This window comes from Mixophyes fleayi, chromosome 3 (genome assembly GCF_038048845.1).
Source record: "Mixophyes fleayi isolate aMixFle1 chromosome 3, aMixFle1.hap1, whole genome shotgun sequence".
NCBI classification, from domain to species: Eukaryota; Metazoa; Chordata; class Amphibia; order Anura; family Limnodynastidae; genus Mixophyes; species Mixophyes fleayi.
Genome location: NC_134404.1, coordinates 180,882,631 through 180,902,982, shown reverse-complemented (window position 1 = coordinate 180,902,982; position 20,352 = coordinate 180,882,631).

Here is a 20,352-nt window from a genome sequence, read left to right as displayed (position 1 = left end):
GGCATAGCATAATCTTTGTATTACAAACTACATGTACGCATGTCACATTAGATAGCACAGAACATGTGTATGTGTGAAGGTACCAGGTTTTTTGCCCCAATTTTACCCACTTCACTCTGGCTGGCCACCCATGGGTGCCTTACTATGCCAGGGAAGTCTATCCAGTACCTTCTAGAGTTTTTAGTCACTCAAGCAGATGCAGTTAGAAAGTAAAGTAATACATTTATTGTAATTAAAACAATCACTAGATTATCATGTACACACAGTAAATAAATGCCAGGCAGGTTTACAGCATCATATGTCCCATACCCCACTAGCTTAAGGACTTATAGTCACCTGGCTGTTCGGACTTGACGAACGTGGATCTGCCAATGTATTTCACTGGTAGAGAACGGCAACTCTAAAACCAGCCATCCTGCAGCTTCCAGTCTTAGAATGAATATCTCCTTTCCCCCTGGAAAGGCTCTTTTTATCTAGGGTCTAATTTCCACAGTGGTTTTTTCCTCCCTGGGCAAACCCCTGGGTCTATCCTTCTTAACCACTGGTGGGTGCTGTATCAGGGGGTTGGAAGGGGAGTGGAGATGAGCTGTACTTCCTCTGCTGGGCTCTAGACAAAATGTCTGAACTAATCATGTTGAGAACAATGGATATTAATTGGCCTTCCCCTTCACCTGTATCCTGCAACCTGATTCCTACCCATAACCCCCCTGGCTTTACTTTAAGGAAAATGAATAACAACATCACTGCCACATCATCAATATACAATACACAATATACATATTTACAATGAGCTACAATGTCCCCTTATCCACATGTAATTATACACTGGAGTTGGGCTGGGGAACAAAAGCACATGCTATAATCCACATTTTTTGAGAAACGAGGGACAGACTGGTTAGGGTGATATTAATTCCTCGTTTCACCACATTATGCAAGGAAGAGTGACAATATAAACACAATGTATGTAAAAGTACAAATTAAAAACATATTGATTTATGTATTTAATGTAAGAAAAATAAAATAAAAAACATATTTTTCTTTTAAAATCCATATTTATAATAATTATTATACTGTTAAGAGTTGTTGATATATTTTATAATTTACATTGTTTTATGTGTTTTGATCTCATTTGATTATATGTGACCTTTTAGCAAACAGACACTTGTGCATATACTGTAGCCTGATTTGTCTACATACAGCAAGTAACATGTAGGCAGAGTGTACTTACACCAATATTGATATGGAAACATATCTTGAGATATGTTTGGATTTGAATACAGATGTAACTATGCACGAGTCATGTACTCTTTTTTTAAAATGCAAGTTGCGTGCAAGTTGTGTCCAAACATGATTCAGGCCCAGTGTCTCTAGGTACTTTTATCAGAAACATAATTGTTATTCCATTGGCCTACTACTTCTGGAGTGGAAATGGTGAACTCCACCCTGAGAGTGAATTAAATGTATAAATAACTATGCTAAGGAGAGGTCTCCTGGATTTTAAAATTACAAACAATGGGCCTGATTCATCAAGGAATGGATCTGCAAATAATACAATAATTGTCTCTGCTCATGCCCAGAAAAGGGAGATGAGAAGTGATATCCATTAGAATCTGTTGCGCAAGCTGAGATAATCCGTTGCGTAAGTGAAGAGTCTCTCAAAGTTAAGTGAAATTCCATCGCAACTGCATTTGCAAATTTTTGTGACCATTTGAGAAAAAAAAGCTGGAGAATGGGACAGAAATGGAAGGAGAGTAGGTGGAGATTTTAAATTAGTTGAGAAGAGTAGGCGTTATTTGTACTGAATTGAGAAGAGTAGGCGTTACCTCCGTTCCGTATAGGTTAGTTAAGTTAAATTGTGTCTCAAATATTGCTGCAAGTTAAGGAAGCTTAGAGTCATGTTTAAATCCAAAAGCAGCTAGCTAAATAGCAACAAAATAAACTGTTCAAAAAGCATTGTTAATTTAAAACACTAACAACTAACTATGCACAACATATATATATACATCTTAATACACTTCACATCATTTTTTTTTTTGGTAAATTTATTTACTATTTAAACATTGTGAACTTTTTTATTAAAAGCAACCTCTTTTTAATCACCATTGTAACAAATTGCAATGTAAGGTGGTTCATGTGTTCACAGTTAGGTGCTGAGATTTTGGGTTTAGGTTAAACCCAGTACTGCCGAATTGCCAGAACCCCAAGATGAGTCAGCTTACTATAGCGCCCTCTGCTGCTTGGTGTCTTGAGTAGAGCTAGTGATTTATTTTCTATGCCAGTATAGTACATTTTTTTCTGCTACACAAATATGTTCTCTGGAATATGTGGAACAACGATAGCCATTTTGCCTGCCTTAATGTATGTCGGAATGGAACACTGAGTGTGTTCCCCATCCATTCCAGCTGCCGAATAGGGCTTAGAGTACCCTAAACATCCATTCCAGCTGGCGGAAAATAAGGTTAATGCACTCAGCAATCCATGGCGGTTGCCGGAATGTATGTGGAATGCACTCAGCAATCCATTCCGGCTTCTGCAATGGATGGGGAATGCACTCCGCAATCCATTTCGGCTGCTGGAATGGATGGGGAATGCACTCGGCAATCCAGGGAGGTTGCCGGAATGTATGGGGAATGCACTCAGCAATCCATTCTGGCTGCTGGAATGTATGGGGAATGCACTCAGCAATCCATTATGGCAGCCGGAATGGATTGCTGAGTGCATTCCCCATATAATCCGTCAACCGCAATGGATTGCTGAGTGCATTCCCCATACATTCCGGCAGCCGGAAAAAAAGCCATATTAAACATTGTGCAGTTTTAAAAACAAGCAACCTCTTTTTCATTACAACCACAATTGTAATAAATCGCAATGTAAAGTGGTTGAGATGTCACACAGTTTCTTGCTAGTGTTTGTAACAAAACATCCTACAATACGTTAGTAATGATATGTAGAAAAAAAATTATGAGAATTAAACGGATCAATTGTGCGAACTCAAACCAAACGTACTCTTACACCATGAACAGCTACACAAATGGGAAGGATACTTATTGATCCCACAGAGACAAGAGCGTTGGTGAGGATTCAAAATCAGGTTTGCACTGTTGCAAGGTCGATTGTCTAACCACTACACCAATGTGCAAGTGGTGAATACAATATGTGAATTATATTATAGACAGAAATCATTGGTACATGCAAATTTACATTTTTGGATATGGAAAATCAGTCATGTATAATAATAATAATAATAATAATAATAAGAAGAAGAAGAAGAAGAAGAAGAATAATGATACTATTTAGAATCATAATATTTGTACTTTAATTTTTATTTTATTTTTTACACAGGTTTTTTGGGATTTCATCTGCGGATTGGTCGTATGTCTTTGCAATTCAGTCATTTTTAACTGCTGATTCTCTGTGTTGTAGCTGCACACATATTTCCACGTTACCCAAAATATATCAGGAATCAAACTCAGGAACCCACTGATGCAAAGGGGATTGTTTAATTACTACGCTAACGTACAAGTGGAAACAGTACGTGCATGAAAATGACTAGAGTGAAAAGCTGAGCATCATCGTCTCTCCTAACAAACAGTTTAACGCCCAAAATGTTGTTTCATGTAATAATGAATCTATTTCATACTTATTATCCAATCTACAATATATTCAAGCCCTCAATGCTTGGTACATGGACAGTTTACATTTTTGCAGAAGGAAATTCACAACACAACACATGCATTACTGCCAACATGAATGTTGAAGGAGAAACACTAAAGTATTACACACACACATATTCTCTTATTCTACATAGCGAAAAATGTGTCATAGTAAAATTAATAAACGTGGATGTAGATGTAACGGTTAACAATTCGCATTCATGATTTTCAACACTAATCATATTTCATGGTAAACCATATACTAGCATATTCTTCTGTAATTTACACAGTAGTACATCCACAGAAGCATGGGAAAATATAAAGTTAGCACAGATACAGCTTCTGGATTAGAACTCTTGATCATGCTATTGCCAGATGGAATGGCTAACCACCACACTAACATCCAGACTAAAGAGTACATATGTTGTATAGTCTATACTGAAATAATAAATCATGCAACATATCTTCAATTGTGAAACCGGATTCTTTACACAGAAGGAACACCTAAGTATATTAGCAAACAATGTACATACACTTACATCATTTTTTTAAATCAAATGTTAAAATACACAATGTGGTATTTTTAGGCAAAAACAAACACACTCGCACTCTAAACGCACCTGTGTCTGCATCTGAGCAGTGTCTCAGAGTATTCACCTGCTAACAATTCATTAATTAGGCTTCATTTTAAAAAATCATTTGTTGCACTGGTTTTTGGCGGTGGATCAGTGGATTTGGGTGAGTAACACAGAAAAGTGCAGTTTATAGGTATTTTGAGCAGTACCTTTCACAAATCAAAGTTAAGAGCTAAAATAGTATTGAGATGTGTTTTGTTTTATAACCTATGCTAATTTAACTATAAGTTTCTCTAATTTGTGAAGTAAGGGCTTTACATTTGATTGTATAGATTTGATTTTGGAGGTTTGGAGTAAAGTATATAATACTATTTTATATTGCTGACCTTCTTGCACTGTGTATTGTCACTTTGAATAGGGACTGCATCTTGACAGAATTATTTATAGCTTAATTCTGTGTTCCCTTTTCTTGTCTGTATTTGTTACCTGCAAGAAAGTCCCTTTAAATCATTTGGACTAAGGTTCCTTTGTGTAAATTGTGTGTTGTAAGTATACAGTCATGTTTGTTGATTTTATTTTGCCGGAGTTTTCTGGTGAGGTGGTCTCTGATGTGGTGTCTTTGCTCTTTCACTATGGTTTGAGTATTGTAGCCTTTTTTATTCTATTAAATGTAAGGGAATTGTTTTGAGTTTGCACAAGGTGTCTTTTGTGTTTTGGTGTGTGGTAAGTATACAGTGTCATCCACTCATGTTTTTGTTTTTATTTTTCTGGATCTTTCTGGTGAGGTGGTCTCTGATGTGTCTTTGCTCATTCACTAGAGCTTGAGTATTGACGTTTATTTATTTATTTATTTTCTCAATAATTACTGACTGTACTTGCCAAACCCCAAATAGAAGATGAATTGTGCTTTACTTGTAAGTATAAGTTTCAAGTTTTGAGTCTACAGTGAAAATGGAAAGCTCTAAAGGCTTCACCTAATGTTTTTGTTGGTTTGTAAACTCAGGTTTTTGTCACGCATACAGGTGATCCTGGAGTTGGAGGAGAGTCTGGTTCTCAAGGAGGCTGATCCTCCACAACGTCCAAACCAGCAACTGATACAACATCGCCGTCCTAGGAAGCGTGTCTTCAGGCTACGTGTCAGCCTCTTTGGGATGTCAGATTCTGTGATTGTCCGTCGCTATCTGCTTACTCCTCATGTCATCTTGGACACCCTGTGCATTGTGCAGTGTGACCTTGAGCTAATGCACCACATCCCGACAACAGTACTGCCTTTGATCAAATTGTTGGCAGTACTGCACTTCTGTGCACCTGGGTCATTTCAGACCACAGTGGAGGTCTTGGCAGGTATGTCCCAGGCCACCTTCAGTCGTGTGCTGAAAGTTGTGATCAGGGCATTCCTGTAGCGGCTCTTACAGTTTATACATCTGCCATTCTGTGAGTAGTCCCATGTGCAGATTAAACAGCAGTTTGCCACCATAGCTGGCTTTCCACACGTCATAGGGGCAGTAGATGGGATGCATGTGGCCTTTATACCATTGAGTGGAGATGCTTCTGTAAATTTGAACCGGAAACATTTCCACTCGATAAATGTACAGGCTATTTGTGACCCGTCTCTCCATATTCGAAACCTGGTTCCCAAATCGGGGGGGAGTACACATGACTCCTTCGCATTTAGGCAATCAGGGATGTGGCACAGATTACAACAGAGGCAAGGGGGTGCAAGGCCACATGGAAACGTGTGGCTTCTTGGTAATTAGAATAATGTATTTACTCAATTTATTTATATGCTTGTTTCTACAATCATCGACTTCCCAGTTACTGTACCGTAATGTGATCTTTGTCCTTAGATGTTATGTTTCTACATTTCGTCATATAGTGCATGTGGTCGTTCTTTATAGTAGTTATAAAACTGTAGTTTTTTAAAAATGTGCACGTTTAAAAATACTCCTGGTAATGTAGCCAGCTTTCATAAACAGACATAACATCTAAGGTTACATGACTTGAAAGTGGTCGTAAACACTACAAGGCCATATGCCAAAGACAAAAGTTGTTTTTAAATGTGTATTTTCACAATGGTACATTATATTTGTTTGTCTAAAATTGTTAAAGAGGTGGTAAGTTTATAAGTATTCACTACATGTAAGATAAATGTTGGCCATGGCATCCCTCCGAAAGAACATATAAGACACATTGTAAAAATCCTTCAGCCTCCTATGGTTTGTTTCCCAAAATGTGCTTAGTTTGCAATGTTTTGTTTAGTTAACTTAATAATCCTCACTTAGCTGTCAATTTGCCTTTGCTATAATATACTAGACATACTTGAGAATGTTAGCATTTTGTGGGTGGTCATTTTTTACTGTTAAAGTGTATTAATGTTTGTTTCTTGTGTCTTTCCTTTCATCCTACATAGGAGACAATGCTTATCCCTTATGCCCTTGGCTCCTCACTCCCATGTTGAGCCCACACACAGAGCGTGATGGTGCATATAATTCGGCTCATAAAGCCACCAGATAGGTAACTGAAAGGGCCTTTGGCCTCCTAAAGGCACGCTTTAGATGCTTTGACCGGTCTGGTGGAGTACTGATGTATGGGCCGAGTAAAGTATGTGACATCATAGCTCTGTGTGTTGTGTTTCACAATATTGCCAACGAGAGAGGGGCTCCAGGGATGGTGTACGAGGTTGCTGGGATGAATGAGATGGAGAAACCTGAAGCCACACCATGGGAATCAGACCAGAGAGCCAACTCCAAGCAGTATGTCCTTGATACATTTTTTTGAGGCAAATCAGATTTATTAGTACTGTTTTCTTTAAAGGTCAAATACATCAATGCTATATGATTGAATAATGAGCAAATGAAAAATATAAGCAAACATACATTAGAAACCAAGAAATGGCTTGTCAAACATACATGTGGTGTTGTCCTAATGAAATTGGTTCCATTTGCCATGCTTCTCAAATATATGCTAACCTCTGAGTGTTCTTGAAAACAGAGATGCTCACTCACCCTCGTGAAGTGATTTTGGTTTTGGATCTGGATTAGCTTCATGTTTTGGTTTTGGCAAAACCACCCTTGTGTGCTTTGGTTTTGGTTTTGGATATGTATTTTTTTTTTTTTTAGACAAATTGCTAAAATATGCTTAAATCACATAATTTTGCTTTTTTTTTTGATCCTACACTTCACTAACACTAATTTAAAGTATTTTGCAGTCAATTTTGACCACCTCACAGGTCACAATATTATTTTCATACTCTTTGCAGCACTTCTTACCAGTGATAAGAAAAAGGCCATTGTCATGCCTGTGCCTAAGAACAAAAATCCACCTCTTATGTGTGCAATATTTTTACACAAATCCTGACAACAGTTGTCTAGCCATTTGTAGCGTTTGTAAAGCCACAGTCAGTAGAGGTAGGGACCTTAACCATCTAGGATCCTCATTCATGTTACGGCATTTGAAGCGAGTTCATGGAAAGCTGTTGGGAAAATCAGAAACTTATGTTAAAAAATAACAACAAGCAGTCCAGCATCATCTACCTCCCTTCTCTTATCTAGATCCCAGCACCTGCAATCTACACCTCCAACACCTTCATCATCCTCTGAAGTGATAGGAGTTAGTCCTGCATCCAAGTTGCTAAGGCTAGATGACTCCTCCACTAGCCATGATTCCTCTGAAGAATTATTGAGCATTAGTCCCGCTGCTGCTGCTGGGGGTGGTTCTTCAACCCAGAAGAATACTACTAGTAGTTTATAACAATTGACTGTTAAACAATCCTTTGCTAGAGGAAGAAAGTAAGAAAGCTGTCACCCACTCACAAAGCGGATCACAGACGCCATGGGGACTATGCTGGTATTAGATCTACATCCAATATCCACTATTAATGCAGCTGACAGTTACTTGAGGTCTTCTGTCCCTATTACCATATTCCATCACAACACCATTTTACTAGAAAAGCTATTCCTCACCTCTACTAGAAAGTTCGTAAAAATATAATTATTGGGCTACAAAATGCCAGAGGCTACAGTGGCTACCCACTGTACACTTAACCACAGATATAGGGACAAGCGGAACTGGGCAAACTAAAGATTATTTTACTGTGGAAACCCACTGGGTTGGTGATTCGCCTTCACCAGCAAGAACAGTAGCAGCATGTGCCCAAGTACATCACATTTTTCAGAAGGCTACTCTGTGTATCAGCGGCTTCACTAAGAGGCATAAAGCTGAAAATCTGTTACAAAAACTAAGAGATGTCATTGCAACATGGCTAATCCTGCTTGGACTCTCCTGAGGATATGTGATTTCTGATAACGCCACCAATATTGTTAGAGCATTACAGCGGGGAGAATTCCATCACATTTCCTGCTTTGCTCACACAATCAACTTGGTGTTACAGAACTTTTTAAAAAATGACAATGACATATCAAAATTTCGGGTCATTTTTGGGATTCTACAGCATGTAGGAGAATTCAGCAGCTGCAAGAAAACTAGAACTTGAGGGGAATGTACTTTAGTCCAGCGAAGTAGTCACCTATGAAGAGAGTGCAGACACGGTTAGCGTTAGTCAAGTGATTGCCTTAATTATACGTTTTGAGAAGTAGCTAGAGAAATTGAAGGATGAAATTAAACTAAGCAAATCCGCTAACTATATTGTAATTGTAGATCTAGGACTTAATTCGCTTCACCAGGATCCAAGAGCTATCAACATCTTGTAATGAAGACTCCTCCTTCAGTTTCTCTGGCAACTGCTTCTTGGAAAAAACTTAGCTTTCCCAAGACACCCAGTGGAGATTCAGATGAGTCAGCTCTAAAATTGTGACAGCTTTGCCATAAAATGAACTACAAATTCCATAAGGAAGGCCATTATCGGCAATTACATCAAAGTACACAGACTTCTGTGAATGTGGATTCCAGCGAGGATGAATTAGTATTGTTTGAGGAAGATGTACAAAATGATGATGGTGAATATGATGACAGTGTAGATTGCAGGTGCTGAAATCTAGCTAAGAAAAGGGAGCTACCTGATGCTGGTATGCCTGGTAATATTTTGGATAGAATGGTATCTTGGCAATTTTAGGTTTTTCTACAGTAAACTTTCACCCTTTTTAGAGAGGTTTTTTTTTTCTTTAAAAAGGTACAAGCTTTTTATTTAAATTTTTGTTTTTCTGACTTAAAACCACTATGTACTTGAACATAGGCAGAGACTGGAGAGTGACAACAACAATGTCACCCCTCCTGTTTCCGTATGAGCTATGGCACAATACAATCTCGCTGCAGACTTTGAAGAACACTGACAGCCCTATTATTCTAATTTATTTCTCAGGACTGAACCCTGCCACCTCTCCTTTTTCTGAGTGAGCTATAGTACAGTAAAATGTAACTGCAGATATAGAACAAGCCAGCCATACCTATAATTTCTATTTCAGCAATGACTCTTAGCAATGGAGCACTCCTCTTTGTCTGTTACCTATATAAAACAGTGGAATTTGCCTGCAAATTCAGAAGACAAGCCTGCTAGCCCTCCTATTTGTATTTCAGCAATGACTATTAGCAATGGACCACTCCTCTTTGTCTGTTACCTATATAACACTTCTTAATTTGCCTTGAAATTCAGAAAAAAAGGGCTAGTATTTGCATTTCAGCAATGAGAATTAGTAACGCAGATCTCCTTTTTGTGTTACCTATATAACACACTTTTTGAGTCAGAATGACAAGGTCTTGCATCATCATGACTGACCTTACAAGATGATGCCCCACTGACACAGAACTCGCACTCATAGAGAAAGGCGAAGGCCTGATTCTTTCTTTGCCACTGCGTATGTAGAATGGCATGTTGGCAATTTTATTTTTTTCGGCACTTAACTATGCCTTGATTACAGGTGTTTTTTTTCTTGACAAGGGTCAAAGGTGTTTTTTTTTTTTTTTTTACATTTTTGTTTGCCGGATTTAAAAATACTCTGTACTTTTACATAGGCTTCACCAGATGACGTACAGGGATTACTATCATAATGACTAGTGGGAGCAGCTGCTTGGTACTCCTGCTCTTCTGTGTACTGCTGTGAATCCATTTTGATAACACTGTACACTTTTTGGTGCAAAATCAGAAGAAAAGCCTGCAAAGACTAGTATATTTGTATTTCAGCAATGACAATTAGCAATGGAGCTTTCTTTAACACTGCTACCACCCTCCTCTTTCAATTCTCTAAGTTTGCTTGCCCAGCTGCTCTACACTTTACCCTACCTATGCCCATCCTCAAATGGCACTAGATCGCCGTGGAGGGTGGTATTTATTGATTCCAAAACTCCCGAGATCGGAGATCCAACAACGTCACAATGACGTTTTGCCTCGTTTTGGAATCTGAAAAAGAGCGGAAGTACCAAGCCGAATGGATCCCTCAAGTTCGGGTGTGTTCAGTTTCCGAGGAACCAAACCTGAGCATCTCTACTTGAAAATGCTTTAGGAATTATCCTTGTGTGTAATTGTTTGGCCAATCATTTGTCCTCCAACCCCCAAAATGTTTTGCTGTCAAAAACTACAGGATAATGTGCAAACATCAACCTGCTGAAGTGTTGAGTTTCTGACTTAGCTTTCAACTGTCCTAACATGACTGTTTCAATAATATCATTGCTTAAATGGTCTAATGGTTTCGTAAGGCACTGGCAATTACCTTGCAAATATGATTGCCTAACATTGTTATTGAAAACCAAGGTTAACCGTGTTCATCAAGGAATCTAAAGTATCTCATCTAATTTGTAGGCATTAAACTGATTACCATGCCACATTTGTACAACCCTTAATGTCTTTCCTTTGTAACCACAGGCTGTTTCACCAACATGCCACGCTATGTAGGTGCTGGCAGGGCTAAGGGCCCACAGCACTTGCCATTGAAGTTGTCGGAGAAATCTATTGTGTCATAGCCCATTGAAAAATGTAAGTATGTATAGTGTTTTGATAAATAACATTTAATATTATTCTAAAGTGTGTGTGTGCTGTATACAATATTGCTGTAATAAACCTATGGAATTGTGATGGAGATTTGTGTGTCTGCCTAGGCCACCTTAGCCAATCCACATTTTTAATAGCTGATGGCTTTTTGGGTACTTTCAAGACCAAACCACCACAAACCACACTTCAATTCCAAGATATAGCTTAAACCCACAAGCCACTTTTACAGAGAGGACTGTGTTGGGCCTTACAAGACACTTTGCATGGTAGGTTACAGTGGTCACCTTAATGTGCAGCAAGGCGGAAACTAAGTACATGCAGTAAAGTTAGATGTCATTTTTTGCTTTAAGTTCAATAGGCAAAGATGACATGCATTTAATAGTTCTGAATTGCGTTTCTTCTTACACTTTGAAGTATTTATCCAATGCTACAACCCTGCCTATGTGTTTCTTCAAATGGCCCTGATTGTTTACTCAACATCCAACGACCTTTCTCTCAAAGACCACTGTCTTACTTGCTGTGCATTTGTGGAAATGGTGAAACAGCCAAAGATGACATGCATTTAATAGTTCTAAATTGCTTGTCTTTTTACACATTGAAGTATTTATCCAATGCTACAACCCTGCCTATGGGGGGAATTCAATTGACGGCAAGATTTTTTTTTTCCCGCAGTGTTAAAAAAATAAATAATCCAGCGCGGGGTTTTACATGGTGAAGGGACCATTTTTCTTTAACGCAGCGTTAAAACTTGTTAAAACTCGTGCAATTCAATTTGAAATCTTTCGTATAAAATATCAACTTCAAATTTCAGTGTCCAAATAAGCTATCAAGTATTTGTGTGCTACATGAAAAAGCAGTCAGTATTTAACTTATGTGCAAAACAGAATACTCATTTGCACCCCTTGCATTGTAACATGGTTTTGTCCAGGAGACTGAAATAAAAAGTTTCTCAAGTGAAGATCCTTAATGAATCAGGCCCAAGATGTGCTGATACACTTAATGAAACCAATCAACAAATGTGCTGTCCTGACCTTCAAGAGATAAGTATTTTGTTCCTTTTATTCCCGTCCTCTGTGTAACGGAAGTGTCTACTATCCAAGGAAGTACTGGAAGGCAGTATACACTTTCTGCTGACACTTTAAGGAAAATTACAGACCGCTACAAGTTCCAAACAAGGGAAAAATAATGAGATTGTTGACTCAACTTCAGTTAAGGGCTTAAGTTATGTTAAAGGTTTTAAATTTCATGATTTCTTGTGTTAATTATGTATGTGGTACAACATCAGCATCAACTTTTTCTCCACTATGAAACAGAGTACCCAGCTGATTTTATTTGTGGTAGTAATATATACCTTTTTTAAACACCCCCAAAAAAATGGGATTCCTAATGTCAAATGTAAAGTGGTCTCAACTATGTAATCCAATGGTTTTTGAGTAAACAGTAATATGACAGTCTGTATGTAAAAGACTACCAAATGAGCTGCTGCCATGATTGACTCTTTCTGTGTCTCCCTCTCTCTTTCTCTGGAAAGTTTCAGTTTTGGTCTCTCTAAAAGGAATCCCCTCCCATCAGTTTCTGTTTGTTTTATTTCCTTGTATGGGAGTTTTATCCCATTGCCTTTTAGTTCACTTTTTTGGTATGGTTTTTAACAATGTGTAAATTATGTATGCTGTACAGCAGTAATCGAGCAGCAAATTCATTATTTTTTTTTCTCCACTATGAAACAGAGTACCCGGCTGATTTTTTTTTTGTGGTAGTAATTTATACCTTTTTTAAACACCCCCAAAAAAATAGAATCCCTAATGTCAATTGAATCTAGTGTTTTAATGATATTGGAAAACCGTGCGTTTTTGCCGTAACGCAAAACATGAGGCAGATAAAGTAATTTGGTTTGGATTTTTGGATTTGGGAGGAAGAGTTACCTTGGGGGGTCCAAATTTTGTGTTGATTCCTTAATAAACACCTGTAATACTTCAAATAAACTGGATAAAGAAGCCACGATTAGTAAATTATTTCATAAATTGAAAAATCAATATATAATCAACTAATTGCCAGACAGTTGAGATATTTGGCAGAAATAGTTGTTTTGACATTCTCTCTTAACTAAAAAAAATTCAAAAAAATCTGAGATGGGTGGTGGACAAATCATGTTTTTTTGGGTGATCTGATGTGGAATGACCCACATACTTCATCCCACCATTGCCAGCCAGACTATACGTACTGCACCCCACCACTGTCTGCCAGAACATACATATGCACCAAATCTTGCCAGAACATACATATGTAACAATGCCTGCCAGAACATACATACTTATTGCCATCACTGCCAGCCTGCATATACATACATGTGTGACATGTGACAAAAGCTGGTTCGCAGGGAGTGACATTAGAAAGATTTGTTGGTGCAAAGACGGTGACAAGTGAAAATAGAGCTGGTGAGAATGGGGTGTCAAGTGAGAGACACTGGTACACAGGAGGTTACATGAGATAAAAGCTGGTGCAATCAGCGGTGACGTGTGCATGCGGTTACATAGCTGGTGGGCAGTTGGGGATATGTAAAGACAAGACATGCACTGGAAATGGAGGGTACTAGGTTTAGAGGAAATCTGAGGAAAATGTACATTATCAAAACAGTAGGGGACAGGTGGCACAGGCATCTAACAGAGGTGACAAAGGCTAATATAAACACTCTTGTTTATTAGGGATTAAGAAGAACCACTTGGCTCATCTAGTTTCCACTATTTTTAACTGCTGTGAAATTCTAAGTTTATAAATTTATTATCAATATTTTCACTTTACCATAGACAAAAAAACCTTACGGTTTAACATGTCCAATTAAGGCTCCTTATACACAATCTACAATGTAAGAAAATGACTGAAACTCTTCAACTCAAACTGCAAAAAGCGATGAAATTACGACAATTAAGGAAGAAACCTTAATGGACGTGTTCCTTGCGCAATACAGACATGGTATGTCATCACATCGTGCGGTTAGCTGCAGATTCAGCACTATCATGGAGTGAGATTGCTGTCACTCACACAATACAGACATGGTATGTCATCACATCCTGTGGTTAGCTGCAGATTCAGCACTTTCATGGAGTGAGATTGCTGTCACTCACACAATACAGACATGGTATGTCATCACATCCTGTGGTTAGCTGCAGATTCAGCACTATCATGGAGTGAGATTGCTGTCACTCACACAATACAGACATGGTATGCCATCACATCCTGTGGTTAGCTGCAGATTCAGCACTATCATGGAGTGAGATTGCTATCACTCACAAAATACAGACATGGTATGTCATCATATCCTGTGGTTAGCTGCAGATTCAGCACTATCATGGAGTGAGATTGCTGTCACTCACACAATACAGACATGGTATGCCATCACATCCTGTGGTTAGCTGCAGATTCAGCACTATCATGTAGTGAGATTGCTGTCACTCACACAATACAGACATGGTATGTCATCACATCCTGTGGTTAGCTGCAGATTCAGCACTATCATGTAGTGAGATTGCTGTCACTCACACAATACAGACATGGTATGTCATCATATCCTGTGGTTAGCTGCAGATTCAGCACTATCATGGAGTGAGATTGCTGTCACTCACATAATACAGACATGGTATGTCATCACATCCTGTGGTTAGCTGCAGATTCAGCACTATCATGGAGTGAGATTGCTGTCACTCACACAATACAGACATGGTATGTCATCACATCCTGTGGTTAGCTGCAGATTCAGCACTATCATGGAGTGAGATTGCTGTCACTCACATAATACAGACATGGTATGTCATCACATCCTGTGGTTAGCTGCAGATTCAGCACTATCATGGAGTGAGATTGCTGTCACTCACACAATACAGACATGGTATGTCATCACATCCTGTGGTTAGCTGCAGATTCAGCACTTTCATGGAGTGAGATTGCTGTCACTCACACAATACAGACATGGTATGTCATCACATCCTGTGGTTAGCTGCAGATTCAGCACTTTCATGGAGTGAGATTGCTGTCACTCACACAATACAGACATGGTATGTCATCACATCCTGTGGTTAGCTGCAGATTCAGCACTATCATGGAGTGAGATTGCTGTCACTCACACAATACAGACATGGTATGTCATCATATCCTGTGGTTAGCTGCAGATTCAGCACTATCATGTAGTGAGATTGCTGTCACTCACACAATACAGACATGGTATGTCATCATATCCTGTGGTTAGCTGCAGATTCAGCACTATCATGGAGTGAGATTGCTGTCACTCACACAATACAGACATGGTATGCCATCACATCCTGTGGTTAGCTGCAGATTCAGCACTATCATGGAGTGAGATTGCTATCACTCACAAAATACAGACATGGTATGTCATCATATCCTGTGGTTAGCTGCAGATTCAGCACTATCATGGAGTGAGATTGCTGTCACTCACACAATACAGACATGGTATGCTATCACATCCTGTGGTTAGCTGCAGATTCAGCACTATCATGTAGTGAGATTGCTGTCACTCACACAATACAGACATGGTATGTCATCACATCCTGTGGTTAGCTGCAGATTCAGCACTATCATGTAGTGAGATTGCTGTCACTCACACAATACAGACATGGTATGTCATCATATCCTGTGGTTAGCTGCAGATTCAGCACTATCATGGAGTGAGATTGCTGTCACTCACATAATCCAGACATGGTATGTCATCACATCCTGTGGTTAGCTGCAGATTCAGCACTATCATGGAGTGAGATTGCTGTCACTCACACAATACAGACATGGTATGTCATCACATCCTGTGGTTAGCTGCAGATTCAGCACTATCATGGAGTGAGATTGCTGTCACTCACATAATACAGACATGGTATGTCATCACATCCTGTGGTTAGCTGCAGATTCAGCACTATCATGGAGTGAGATTGCTGTCACTCACAAAATGGTGGAGCTGCTAATTCACAGATTTGTGTGTTCACTGGAATATACACATACAGTAGTAGTACATTTTCTTAGTTTACCTTTATCGTACTTTAGGATCTCTGTGTCTTAGAAAGGGTCTGTAAAATAGCTTCATAAATAACTACAAAATAATATATTTGAAATACATTTAAATGGTAGAGAAGCCTCTGCTTAGTTTAGTTATCGGTGAGCAAAGTTTGTCATTACATTCCCTTATAAGGCCTAAGCTGACTTTTGACAACAATTCAAGGATACATAAAGCCAACAAGACTTAACTAATAAAATATTTCCTGGTAAACTGCTCAGTAGTGTAAACTGAACGTACAGAGAACAAAGCTGCAAGGGGTGTATACATAAAATAACAATATGTTCCCACAGCAAAAGAAAAATAAAAGCTAGTTTATTTTAATATAATAATAAAGGATATTGAATGTATTTATTAATAAAGTAAAAACTTCATGCAAATGGATGGCCAACAATACAAAGTATTTTAAACGTACAGCGAGTGCTCAAATCAGCATATACAGATAGACACAAATGTTATAATTGCTCAGAGAAAATTAAGGAACCAAAATTAGTCCAGCTCTGGTAAAAATGAAAGGTGCTCAATTGGATAAGGTCTTATTGCAGAAGTAACCATTTGGTTTACCATATCCTCAGTTAATAAGGGAGAGTACTGATGGTCAAATTTCAGTTATGCACTAGTAAATACTAAATCCTCAATATGAGGTTCTGTTCAGCCAAATCTCAGTACATTCACAAACCAGGCTCTAGTATGTAGCTCCAAACTTGCATATACACTTATATAAATTACCATCCATAAATCAGGACTAAGATGGATGGCTGTGTGGACTATCATCTGTGTATTCCAGTGAACACACAAATCTGTGAATTAGCAGCTCCACCATTTTGTGAGTGACAGCAATCTCACTCCATGATAGTGCTGAATCTGCAGCTAACCGCACGATGTGATGACATACCATGTCTGTATTGCGCAAGTAACACGTCCATTAAGGTTTCTGCCTTAATTGTCGTAATGTCATCGCTTTTTGCAGTTTGAGTTGAAGAGTTTCAGTCATTTTCTTACATTGTAGATTGTGTATAAGGAGCCTTAATTGGACATGTTAAACCGTAAGGTTTTTTTGTCCATGGTAAAGTGAAAATATTAATAATAAATTTATGAACTTAGAATTTCACAGCAGTTAAAAATAGTGGAAACTAGATGAGCCAAGTGGTTTTTCTTAATCCGTAATAAACAAGAGTGTTTATATTAGCCTTTGCCACCTCTGTTAGATGCCTGTGCCACCCAGGGCCGCCTTCAGAAAAAATCGCCCCCCCCCCCCCATAAGCGCCCCCTTCCATGAGCAACACATACTTACCTGGGGCCCGCCGCTGGTCTCCGCTATTCTGTCTTCAGCCTGGCTGTCACCGTGACAGCCAGGCACCAGGATCCGATTGCAGGGGTGGAGGATTCATTACCCCTGCGATCATGTACTCTGCCTGTAACAGATCACATGATCGCAGGGGGAATGATTCCTCTACCCCTGCGATCGGATCCTGGTGCCTGGCTGTCACGGTGACAGCCAGGCTGAAGACAGAATAGCAGAGACCAGCGGCGGGCCCCAGGTAAGTCTTTGCTGAGCTGTTGTACCGGGCCCCCTGGTGAGCCCGGGCCCGGTACGACAGTACCCCCCATACCCCCCTGATGGCGGCCCTGGTAACACCTGTCCCCTACTGTTTTGATAATGTACATTTTCCTCAGATTTCCTCTAAACCATTTCCAGTGCATGTCTTTTCTTCACATATCCCCAACTGCCCACCAGCTATGTAACCGCATGCACACATCACCGCTGATTGCACCAGCTTTTATCTCATGTAACCTCCTGTGTACCAGTGTCTCTCACTTGACACCCCATTCTCACCAGCTCTATTTTCACTTGTCACCGCCTTTGCACCAACAAATCTTTCTAATTTCACTCCCTGCGAACCAGCTTTTGTCACATGTCACACATGTATGTATGTGCAGGCTGGCAGTGATGGCAATAAGTATGTATTTTCTGGCAGGCATTGTTACATATGTATGTTCTGGCAAGATTTGGTGCATATGTATGCTCTGGCAGACAGTGGTGGGGTGCAGTACGTATAGTCTGGCTGGCAATGGTGGGATGAAGTATGTGGGTCATTCCACATCAGATCACCCAAAAAAACATGATTTGTCCACCACCCATCTCAGATTTTTTTGAAATTTTTTTAGTTAAGAGAGAATGTCAAAACAACTATTTCTGCCAAATATCTCAACTGTCTGACAACTAGTTGATTATATATTGATTTTTCAATTTATTAAATAATTTACTAATCGTGGCTTCTTTATCCAGGATACCATGTCTGTATTGCGCAAGGAACACATTCATTAAGGTTCCTGCCTTAATCGTCGTAATTTCATTGTTTTTTGCAGTTTGAGTTGAAGAGTTTCAATCGTTTTCTTACATTGTAGATTGTGTATAAGGAACCTTAATTGGACATGTTAAACCGTAAGGTTTTTTGTGTATGGAATATATATATATATATATATATATATATATATATATATATATATATATATATATATATATATACCAGACAGAGATTTTGCTTAATAAAATATTGTTCATCATTTGTCAGTAGACCCTAGGAGAGTGAAAAATCTGAAGACATTTGGAAACACAGCGCGAAAGAACGTACAGAATAATTTACTGAGTGAGTTTTTTTCAGTTTATTCCTTGTTTTTAACATTCTGTTTTTTAAACTGTCTTTGTTCCCGTAATGAGAGGGGTATGATGTGACCAATGGATGATGATCTGTAATTGATTTATATTTGAGTCCATACTGATCCTTCCTTTTTTAAAAAATAATAATGTTTACAAAAATAGCCCAATCAGTTTTCACATGCACATTTTTTTTTTTTGCGTGCAATGAGAGCGACTAACAAGTTTACCCATTGTCAAAGAATCTGAAACATATCATTGAAGACATGTAAAGATTCAAGGTAATAATTATGTAAAGTTTGATGTATTAGAAATAGAGTTATACATACATATGTAATGCCACTATCAGATGTGAATGTATAGGATAGCTCGTCTCCTTACAATGAACTTAAAATACCCAAATTTTGTGAAACTTCAAGATCAATTTTGTTTTAGTTTCACAAAAAATCATGTTTTGGGTAGCATATTAGTTCTTTAACATAGCTAATATAGTGGAGGTGGATTTATATCAATCACAAAAGCTCAATCAGCCACAATGCTTCTTTAGAAATCCCCGTCTAGCTCCTCCATGTTGTAATGGTTAATAAAAAATTTACAATTCGGTGCAGCTTTAGCATCTTTTGTTACAGATATCATTGAAGAATACGTTGATGTCACTGCCATAGGACTGAAAGAAAAGGAAAGGCACCGACTTAGAAGATTGTGATAAATGTCATATTCATTGAAAAAGTCATTTTAAATAAAGAATTTAAATGAAATTGTGCTTTTTTTCATAGATAGATACACCTTTGGACCAAATCTGTATACATTAAATTTAAAAATTGTAAACAGGTATAAAAATACAATACAGTTGTGGTGGTACATAACTTCACTGTAGAGGTGTATTTTTAAGTTCAGGTATTCTACCAAAATGATTGATGGGCATTGCCCCATCTCACATAATAGAGGTCATTGTTCAGTAGCTAAGTCTTGGTTGATCTAACATAAATAAGTAGGGGTCTAATCACTATTAATAATCCAAATTAATATAGGTGTCAAATAGATGTTTTCATATTTTATCTGTTAAGAATTGGTGTAACTCAGGTAAGATTTTTTTTGGGATAGGCAAAATTATATTTAACACACTTCACATTATATAGGTGCATTTATAACATTTTCACTTTTTGGGAGCTAACTCCTATATTGGGATGACATAATCTCATGAAAGTTATATTTATTTAGTTTGGTCAACACTTATCTTCATTTAAATCTAGTGGATGTTTTGTAAAACAAGTAGATTGCGTTGTAAACTGTAGTAAACCATTACACTTTTAATATTCGGGTACCTAATAAAAAAACACTCTAAATTTTATTTAGTTAGAGAATTGATTAAGAAAAGCAAAGATTTGATTGCTAAAAATAAACACATTCATGATGACTCAGTTCCATCAACAAGGTCAGTTTACTTGAAATCATCAGAGATGTACTGC